The sequence below is a fragment of the Canis lupus genome, chromosome 33, assembly GCF_011100685.1.
Source record: "Canis lupus familiaris isolate Mischka breed German Shepherd chromosome 33, alternate assembly UU_Cfam_GSD_1.0, whole genome shotgun sequence".
Taxonomy (NCBI): domain Eukaryota; kingdom Metazoa; phylum Chordata; class Mammalia; order Carnivora; family Canidae; genus Canis; species Canis lupus.
The window spans coordinates 12,294,403-12,304,421 of NC_049254.1; the positions used below are offsets into that span (position 1 = coordinate 12,294,403).

Consider the following 10,019-nt stretch of genomic DNA (forward strand, 5'->3'; position numbering starts at 1 on the left):
ATACATGAAGGCATATATAATGAAGAGCATACTTAAATTGTGCAAATGAAAGAATATGGGCAAAGCAGATCTAAGCTTCTAGCAACACTTATTTGAGAAAATTAAATTTAGTGCCCAAATACACAGCTTAAGAAAAAGAAGGTAAAAATTAACAAAGACCTGTTATGAAATTTGATATGAAATTCCCACTCTTGAAACCAATGAGAGCAAAGGGACTGTTCTGATCCCTCTCAGATCCAGAGAGCTTAAACTTTGTTCATTGAACAACAGTGAATATATGATTCCACTTAGGGGGTCCAACACCAAAGAGATTACATTGACTTGGGGAGGTTGAGATTTGCTACCAAATAATATACAGGACTTAAATAATAATAAAAGCATTAAAAAAAATAAAAGCATTGTAACAAGTACACAAATACTGAATACAGGTTACTGAGTTCATAGTGGAGGCTATGCTTTTTGGGCAGCTACCATCAGGGGAGTCTTTGTGGAGATGGTGGACTTAGCCAGGGGCTGGAAGGATGGAAAGTCTAGAATAGGAAGAAAGCTTTGGAGAGCACATAGGGAACAAATTCTGCAAACCGTAGACTATGAGGTTGCACTGATTATGACGATTTGATGACAGTAACTAGAAAACAATGAGAGAGGTATGGTTCTTAGATCATTTGGGAGGAATGAGATTGATTAATACAGAGCTTGATTAAAAATGCTTGATGCACTCAACTGATGTCAACAATTTCATGCTAAATCCACATTTTGTACTCAAGTGGGAGGTGAAGCTAGAGATCTCCTAAACATTTTCATGTTTTTCTTCCTTGGGCTAAATTATTCAATAGCTATGTGACATGGTGACAGTTCTCAGCTATCGTAACCACTTTTCCTCCTGGGAAACAGCACCTGTCCTCACATTTCCATAATAGAAATCCTAGTACCACCTGTATTGTTTAGAAGGAGATTATGTTTTGTTTCCTCTCAGACGACCAGGACAGTTTTGTCATTGCCATTGCCATTCATTTTTCCCCTTTCTATACTTGGTCCCCACTGCACTGAAGTCCTGGCTCCCCAGGCTCAAAGCCTATCTTTAAAGTGAAACACAAATGACATGTTAATGATTAGCAAAAACTCAAAGCAGGAGGTTAATGACCATAGCTGAAGTTATGGACTTCATTTCCATCAGCTCAGCAGAGTCTGAAACATCCAAAGAAAGCTCAGGAAAGAGGTCCTGCTAATGCAGCTGCTCCCAAGCATGAGGGCAGCTTAGCAGCATTAACTTTCAATCAATGATCCACAGCTCTTGTGGGGAAACTGGCCATTGTTCAGTTCATGGGATGTGCCGCTCCCTACAGACTTGCGATGGCTCCCTATTACTCAGATACCAGCTGGGGCCTGATTATCAGTTAAGTTTTCATTTATGAGATGCCTGGAGGATATGAGAGGCCAGAGCCAAGTAAAGATTTTTATTTGTATCTGTGAGGTGATTACAGCCTGACGCTTCAGGAGATGAGCTAGTGATATGGAGGGGAGGTGATACCTACTCTCTCCTTTCAGCCTCCTCAGAGATAATTTCTAATGAAACCTTGATCATACCACTTCTCTCTTAAAACTACTGGATGGCTTACTAGTGCTTTTAAGATAAAGTTTCCTAATGCAGTCAGTCTATAGTCTCCTACCTGGTCTGGTTTCAGCTGATTTTTCCAGTATCAACTCACATTACAATTCCCTTTTCTGATCTCTATACTCCAGTCAGAGTGGGCTCCTTTCAGCAATTCCAGTGTATCTTGTGGGTCACAGGACCTTTGCACTTTTTTTTCCAACTTTCTGATTCTTTCTTCCAATATCTTAGCTCACACTTGTCCTCAGGGAAGCTGTTCTCTGATCTCTCTGGTTAGATCAAATCAAATGCTTCCTTGAGATACAGCTAGAGCATCAAATAATCCATTTACATTTATTTGCACAATTATTTTTTTAATGATTGTCTCCCTCTTTGGACAGTAAGTCCTATGAAATCAAGGCTCATCTTTGGATAACCAATATTAAAGGGATATTATTAATGGGGATTAGTAGGCATATTAATAGGCAAATAGAAGACATCCATTAAGTATTCATGAAATGAAAGGGTATGTAGGATAAATAAAATCATAGCAATGAAAAGTGCTATATTTACAAACATCTGTGTGTGTATTCATACATACATCTATACACATGCACACATTCACCCATATAGTAGTTTTACAACTGTAGAACTTGTGGAACACATTGAAGGATATTAGAACATGAAAATGAGGTACAAAACTATCAAGGTTAGTAAAGGACAGGTGAAAAAAAACAAGGAAGGAAATATGAATAAAAAAAACCCCAGCAATTAAAACCAGAATTATTATAAAAGATACTTTATATTCATGTGGCTGACAATTGACACAAAATAAAATGATAAACTCACAAATGATTAAGCTATACTGCTATAGCTAAACCTATGAAATGGAAATATTATCATGATATGAAGACTTAATGCACTGCATGCTTGAAGAGCACATAAAAAAGAATATGTTAGCCTTCTTTGATAGAAGGAAGTAAAATTATGCTTTCCTGATTCTTGATAAATGTAAGAATTATTTATACCTAAAACTCATAAGTGTTCTTACAGGTAGATAAGCCACCAATACCACAGGTGATGATAATTCAAGGTTATGATCATAATCTTGGTCTTTCTTTTTTTCCCAGAGAAAGACCCACGACAGCTGTGTGCTAGCGCATAGCAGGTATGTGCTGCATCTCAAACACCTCTGCTTCACTTTCTTACCAATTTTCAAGGACAAATTTAATTTGTGGACCCTGCCCTCTTTACCACTAAGGTGACAGAAATAAAAGAGCCATTTTCAAGTGGATTTTAAGCCTTCAAAAGATGAAAGCACCTAGGATATTCTAAAAAATTTTGACTTCAGAACATTGCTTCATACTAACAACATTTAATATTTTTAAATGTTAAATCATTCTCTGCTTCCCACTTAATATAAATAGACAGTTAACAGAAGAGGAACACATCATTAAGATGTGTGCTCTGCTGTATCATCTAATTTATTTTTATAACATGCTATCTATGCACACAGAGTTATACAAACGTGACTAGCAATGGAAAGATTACTCGGTTTTCTTAAGGCAAAATTGAATCATATTTACCAAATAAAAGCAAGCATTTCCATTGAGAAATTTTAATAAGCCTTGATCACTACCTGTATTATATAGTTCTGACTGACATGTAGAAAACAAAAACAAAGTTATTGCCATACAGCGTTCTTGCCAACAAATATAAAGAGGTTATTGATTTGTGCCATTTTTACTTTTGAGAATTACTCAGGTTACTAGAATGACAAATTAGAATTTAGTAACACGAAACCTTAAAATACATGTTTTCTCTTTTAAAAAACCAACTGTATACTTAGACTTTGGGCTGTTCAAGTGTAGAACCTTATATAATTTTTGTGTAGCATCTCTGAGTAAAATAACAGATGCTAACAGCTGTATCAAACAACACAAAAATCTCAGGAGCTTAGCAAAATTAGTTTGTTTCTTACCCACAAAAAATCCAGTACAGATGTTAAGTTGGCAGATGCTTGGGTAATATTTCAGGGTGGGCCTCCTTTAAGTGGTGACTTAGGGATCCAGTTCTCAATGTCATCACCTATGAGTGACCTCCAAGCTGGTTACAATAAGAGGAGAGAATGAGGGATTGTGTGTGAGTGCATGGGAAGTTTTTATGAACCATATCTGGAAATGGCATATATCATTTTCATGGCCACAACTTAGTCACAGAGCCCCACCCAAATGCAAGAAGCTTGGAAATGGAGTGTAGCTCTGTGCCCAGACCCTAAAAAGTAGAGGAAATTAAAAAAAATAGATATTGATGAATAATCTGAAATTTCAGCCTGGACACTCAACAGAGTAACAGTGCAGTAACTGCTTGATATATATATATATACCCATCCTAGGCCATGTGGAAATGCAAGAAAGTTTGTTTCTTTTGTATCATTCAACAAAAGAATTTATAATTAGGTGACAGATTAAATGTCAGGTTGTGTAGTACAAACCACTAGAGATGAAGTTAATATTGAATTACACATTGTTATAATTATTATTCGGCAACACACAGTTAGTAGGTAAAATGGAATTTTGAACTTAGAAGATTTTTTTGTAAGTAGGTGTTGTCAGGAAAGTTTTCTAATGAAGCAAGAGCTTAATCTGGGCCTTGAAGAATGAGTAAGCCATGGGTGTTAATGGCGTGGGGGCAGGAAGCGGGCCCAGTTGATGGGTAGAACAGAACAAATGAAGGGAATGTGGTTGACAAACACTTTGATGTGTGTATCTGGTGGTCTGGTATAGTTGGTTTATAAGATTGGGATTAGAATTAACAGAAAGTGAGGTTGAACAGACCAAAATGGGTAAGGAGCTGGAAGATTTTCTTGGTTCCTCTTTGCTTTATCACTTGGATCAACCAGTCACCAAGTCCATTAAGAAGTCAACAATCACAATGTTTGCAATGCCTTCTCTGAGTCTCTTCACATCCTCCTCCCAGACAAAAGTGTAAGGAGGAGGGCAGCGAATCGGAAGAATGTGTCTCACCCTGGAAGTCAAGCCGTATTGTCCAACTGAGAGACCAGAGAAGAGTTTCAGAACACTTTAGACATTCAACAGCATTAAGTTTTCACAAAGCCTAGGAAGAGAAGTGAGCGTGTTCTCTTTGCCCTAAATATCACTCAGCTCTGTTGCTTAGCTTCTAGGTTAAGCTCTACACTCTACCTAGGATCTCTCCCTCCAAAGTGGGTCCTTGTTCAAATCATCAAGTGGGTTCTTCTGTTGTTTGGCACCCTCTCTTCACCTTCTCTGCCTGTGCTCTCTATTCCTGTGAGGTAGCCACTGCCCAAATCCCGCCTTTGTCCAAACACCTACCTTAAGTAGCACTCCCTAGGAATTACTCTCAGCCTGCTGTGATTATCAGAAAGAGTCTGAAAACTTAATTCCATATAAGATGTGTATTGATAATGATCTAAGATGTTTCTCTGCCTGTGTTTGTATTTGAATGTAGGACATTTGAAGAGTAAAAATGTTCCAAGTATCAAAAGACTCAACGGAATATCATGGAACCTTTAAAATGATGTTATAGAATGTGTGCAGATAATGAAAAAAGCCCATAGTATACTGCTAAGGGAAAAAATGAGTTTCAAAAGAATATATATAGTAGGATTGCTTCCACTTTTGCTTTAAATATATTTATGTATAAATGTTTACTTAAAATACCTAGGAATTGACTAGCTCAGATAATATTTCCATCCTTAAAGTAATTTTAATTACAGAGGACTCAACTGAACAAAGACATTCTAGCTCAAAATGAAACATAAATATGTTACAGGAATACTTTAAAAAATATATAAATATCATGAGGATCAATTGAAGAATGATTAAATACCTATCAGTAGCTTGTATTAGTCAAACACATTTTTTTTCTTTTAAAGATTTTATTTATTCATTCATGAGAGACACACAGAGAGAGGCAGAGACACAGGCAGAGGGAGAAGCAGGCTCCTCGCAGGGAGCCTGATGTGGGACTCGATCCCGGAACCCCAGATCACACCCTGAGCCAAAGGCAGATGCTCAACCGCTGAGCCACCCAGGCATCCCAAAAATCTGTTTTTTTTTTTTTTTTATGATAGTCACAGAGAGAGAGAGAGAGAGGGAGGCAGAGACACAGGCAGAGGGAGAAGCAGGCTCCATGCACCGGGAGCCCGACGTGGGATTCGATCCCGGGTCTCCAGGATCGCGCCCTGGGCCAAAGGCAGGCGCCAAACCGCTGCACCACCCAGGGATCCCCATGGTTTTAACGGAGTATTTTTTTTTTTTAGTGATATAAACACAAAACACTCATTTACTAAAAAGGAAGAAAATTACCAAAGTTCAAATAAAGATATTAAAAAAGACCTTAAAAGTGGAGCAAGTGAATGGAAAGACCAATGAGGGGACAAATGCAATTCTCTCAAACTTAATTTACAATCTCAATATGCTTACAAGCAATATGGCAACTAGATTTTTCATGGATTATGACAAACTCTGTTGCAATTCATACTAAAGAATAGTCCAAAAATTGCTAATATAATTCTAAAAAATGCAAGGAGGAGAGCTTACCCTATCAAATTTCAAAAATATTATTATTGTTATTTTTAAAGATTTTATTTCTTTATTCATGAGAGATATGTAGAGAGAAGCAGAGACATAGGCAGAAGGAGAAGCAGGCTCCCTGCAGGGAGCCTGATGTGGGACTCCATCCCGTGACTTCAGGATCATGACCTGAGCCAAAGGCAGATGCTCAACCACTGAGCCACCCAGGTGCCCCTCAAAAAATATTACTAAGCTAAAGGAATATACCAACGTAATAATTTCGTTTCATTTTTGTGAAAGAAAACATATTAACATAATTATTTATTTTCCCATGGTGGAGTTTTAGAATGATTGACACATGAAAAGGAGAGGGGGACAGATCTCTGCATACCCCCTTTTATTACACAATATAACCAAAGTGTATTTTATTTCATTCCAGATGCCTCAACTATGGAACAGACATATCATTGGTTTTTACATTCTTGGTTTGGGCCTGTCCCTCTACTTGTCTGGATCTGCTTATAACCTGGGGGTGTTCTGGGGCTATGAGAAATGTACTTAAAAAGTACTCAGCTGAGTGATGGGCATTAAGGGGGACACTTGATGGGATGAGCACTGGGTGTGATACTACATGTTGGCAAACTGAATTTAAAGATTTTTAAAAATTTATTCATGAGAGACACACAGAGAGAGGCAGAGACACAGGCAGGGGGAGAAGCAGGATCCCCACGGGAAGCCCAATGCAGGACTTGATTCCAGGACCCCAGGATCATACCTCGAGCCAAAGGCAGACATTCAACTGCTAAGCGACCCAGGTGTCACGGCAAATTGAATTTAAACAAAATATTTTTTAAAAAACTTGTGCTCAATCCAAATATATTATTAACAACAACAACAACAGAATCAATATACCTATTTTTGAAGAGATCATAAAAATCGGTGTTCAAAAATATACCATTTTTTATTATGCTCTCCTTGTATCCTAAGTGTGACATACTTTAGAGGATGGTGCAACTGCTTTCTGGCTAAAGACATTTCTTGAGTGTAGCCACAGCCCAAACCCTGGCTAAGGCCTCCTCCCACCTTCCTCCACCACTGGTTGCAGTTTGCATCTCCAACCTGAACCCTATACGTTATTATCACTCTAGGTGACATCCGCAGTGAGGTCTGGCAGCGGGAGGGAAAGGAGGAGAGAGGAGAGGTCAGCATCTCAGTATCCACCCTCCACCTCGCCACCACTTGCTCCACAGATGCAGGACTCCGAGGCAGCATCTGAAAGTCATCCATTTCCTCCCCGCCTTCCCTCTGAAATGCTTTTCTTAAAAAAAATGCCCCACGGATCTAAATAAGGTTTTTCTCTGAGTAGAGGGATTTCAGTCTGGTTCTCTGTGTACTGTAGGTATAAGACCTAAGTGAAAAATATAGAGGAGTTAAGAGTCACACAGGAGGCCTTTTTACTGTCTGTGTGTTTTGCATTTCCCCCCCTAGCAATAAAATAAATAAAAGAAAACATCAAGCTAAGAAAACCTCTAAAAAGTATTCTCTCTCTCTCGCTTTCTTTTTGAGTGTGTTCTCTTTTCATCAGTGACAGAAAAGTCAGGAATATGCTTATGAAATTGCGTCCTGTCCACAGGTGCTCAGGGAGCAGAAAACCTCTCACTGGAAGCAATAGGTAGAGGCAAAGGCACATTATCTGATATTTTTGGAAGTGGAAAATGAGTCAAAGCAAACAGTAGAGCAGTTACCCCATAAACAGTAACATGAAAAGAGTCTTTTCCTATTTGGGTTTAGTTTTTTTGGCAATACAACATGGTAGAAATACTCATATGCAATGATTCAGGGAAAACATGATAGTAGTGGAACTATTTGATTTTTATTTGAACATTGACTTTTTTCCATATATTAACTATGGAAATAGAAAGAAATTTATTTATGGGAAATGCTTTTGTTGATATTATATTGGAAATGCATGATAGAAGCAGGATATTATCTTGCTTAATAATCAGGGAAATGGAAAGTATTTTTTTTTGTTCCCAGTTGAATTATCTATTAATAATACTTGAACTATTTTGCTTTCTTATTTTTTTTTGCCTGAATAAATTTCTTGTCACACTGTTTATTATGTTTATCTGTAATTGTTGGTTATTAGTACCTATTCCATACGCTCTACCTTCTTTTTTTTTTTTTGCTATAATTACAGTATCACATCTTGTATCAAAGGGCAAGACAACCAGTTGTATGCTAATATCCATTCCCTTTTTCCTTTTTCTATAACTACCTCTTTTCTTATCAATTTATCTCTCACTACGAGAATTATTTCCATGAGGGTACACACATATCTTGATTAATATTCTATCAACACACACACACGCACCCTTGGTTCCATGTCTCCATCCAATTATGGTTCCATTTTTCTATATGTTGTTACAACAAAACTTATTTCATCTCCTAATTTTATATCTCTCTCCAAATCACTACATTAAAGCCTCTACTTTTACCATCTGAGAAAATCTCCAAGGACTTTAATGTTACCAAATCCAATGGTCATATTTTTGTCTGCATCTTAATCTTATGTTCAAATTTTATAGGGTTGAAGGGCACCTGGGTGGCTTAGTTGGTTAAGTATCCAACTCTTGTTTTCAGTACAGGTCATGATCTCAGGGTTGGGAGATTGAGCCCCACTTCTGGCTCTGAGCTCAGTGGGGAGTCTGCTTGAGATTCTTTCTCTCCCTCAGCTCTCCCACTTTCTCTTTCTCAAAATAATAAAGAATTCTTTAAAAAAAATATGGAGTTGACCTTATTCCTTCTACTTTGGAATCTTTCAGTATTTGGTTTCAGTGACATCCTATTCCTGCTTTTCCATCAGATATCCCTAATCACTTCTTTCCATGCTCATTTACTGGAGTTTCCATCTCCTCTATTTGACCTCTACTTGTGGTTTGGCTGAGGGTCTATGATGAATTCCCTTTTCCACTTAACCCACATCTATTTCTAGATGATCTTAACAAGTCCTATGACCCTATACACAATGTAATTCTTGATCATGCCGATATATATATATATATATATATATATATATATATATTTTTACAAATTCTTATTTAAATTCTAGTGAGTTAACATACAGTGAAATGTTGGTTTCAGGAGAAGAATTAAGGGATTCATCATTTACATTCAACACCCAGAGCTCATCATAACAAGTACCCTCCTTAATGCACATGACCCATCTAGTCCATCCTCCATCTCTCCCCACGCCTCCATCAACCCTGAGTTTGTTCTCTGCCTTTAACAGTCTCTTATGGTATTCTTATGGCTCGTTTCCCTCTCTCTCTCTCTTTTCCTGCCCTCCCATATGTTCATTTGTTTTGTTTCTTAAATTCCACATATGAGTGAATTCATATGGTATTTGTCTTTCTTTGACTTATTTTGTGTGCATATAGGTGATTAATAGTTGCTTCAAAACTTGAATAATTTTTTTAAATTCTAAATCATCACTAAACAAAAATTAAAAGTTAAATAGCAATCCCCCATGTTACATTTTCTACTGCTAGACTTTGAATAAACAAGTATACCAACATTTAAAGTTTTTAACATAATGATTAAGTTAGCTTCTTCTTTAGTCTATGTTGGATCAATTATAATTCTATTTCAGGGGATGATGTATATATACATAAAGTGTTTCTATTGTTTGCCTCAATAACATCTAATAGAGAAACCAGTCTCACAAATGTAGGCTGATGGAAATGGGAAATTTTCCATCTTGAAAATTCATCTCTAGTCTTTCATCAGTAGCAATTCCAATAATTCATCCTATGCAGTTATAACAGCATTTAAATTCTTTTGGCACAAAAAATGGGTTTCAAATTTACACA

The 10,019-nt window shown here is 37.2% G+C and overlaps 1 long non-coding RNA gene across 1 annotated transcript in view; it reads left to right on the forward strand.

The window, feature by feature from the left end:
- Positions 1–7,659, forward strand: part of LOC111093736 — a 49,882-nt gene extending 42,223 nt beyond the window's left edge. Inside the window, exons 4-5 of the long non-coding RNA XR_005383060.1 lie at positions 2,722–2,759; positions 7,296–7,659. This is a non-coding gene — a long non-coding RNA (uncharacterized LOC111093736). The remainder of the gene's footprint in view (positions 1–2,721; positions 2,760–7,295) is intronic.
- The last annotated feature ends 2,360 nt before the right edge of the window (positions 7,660–10,019 follow it).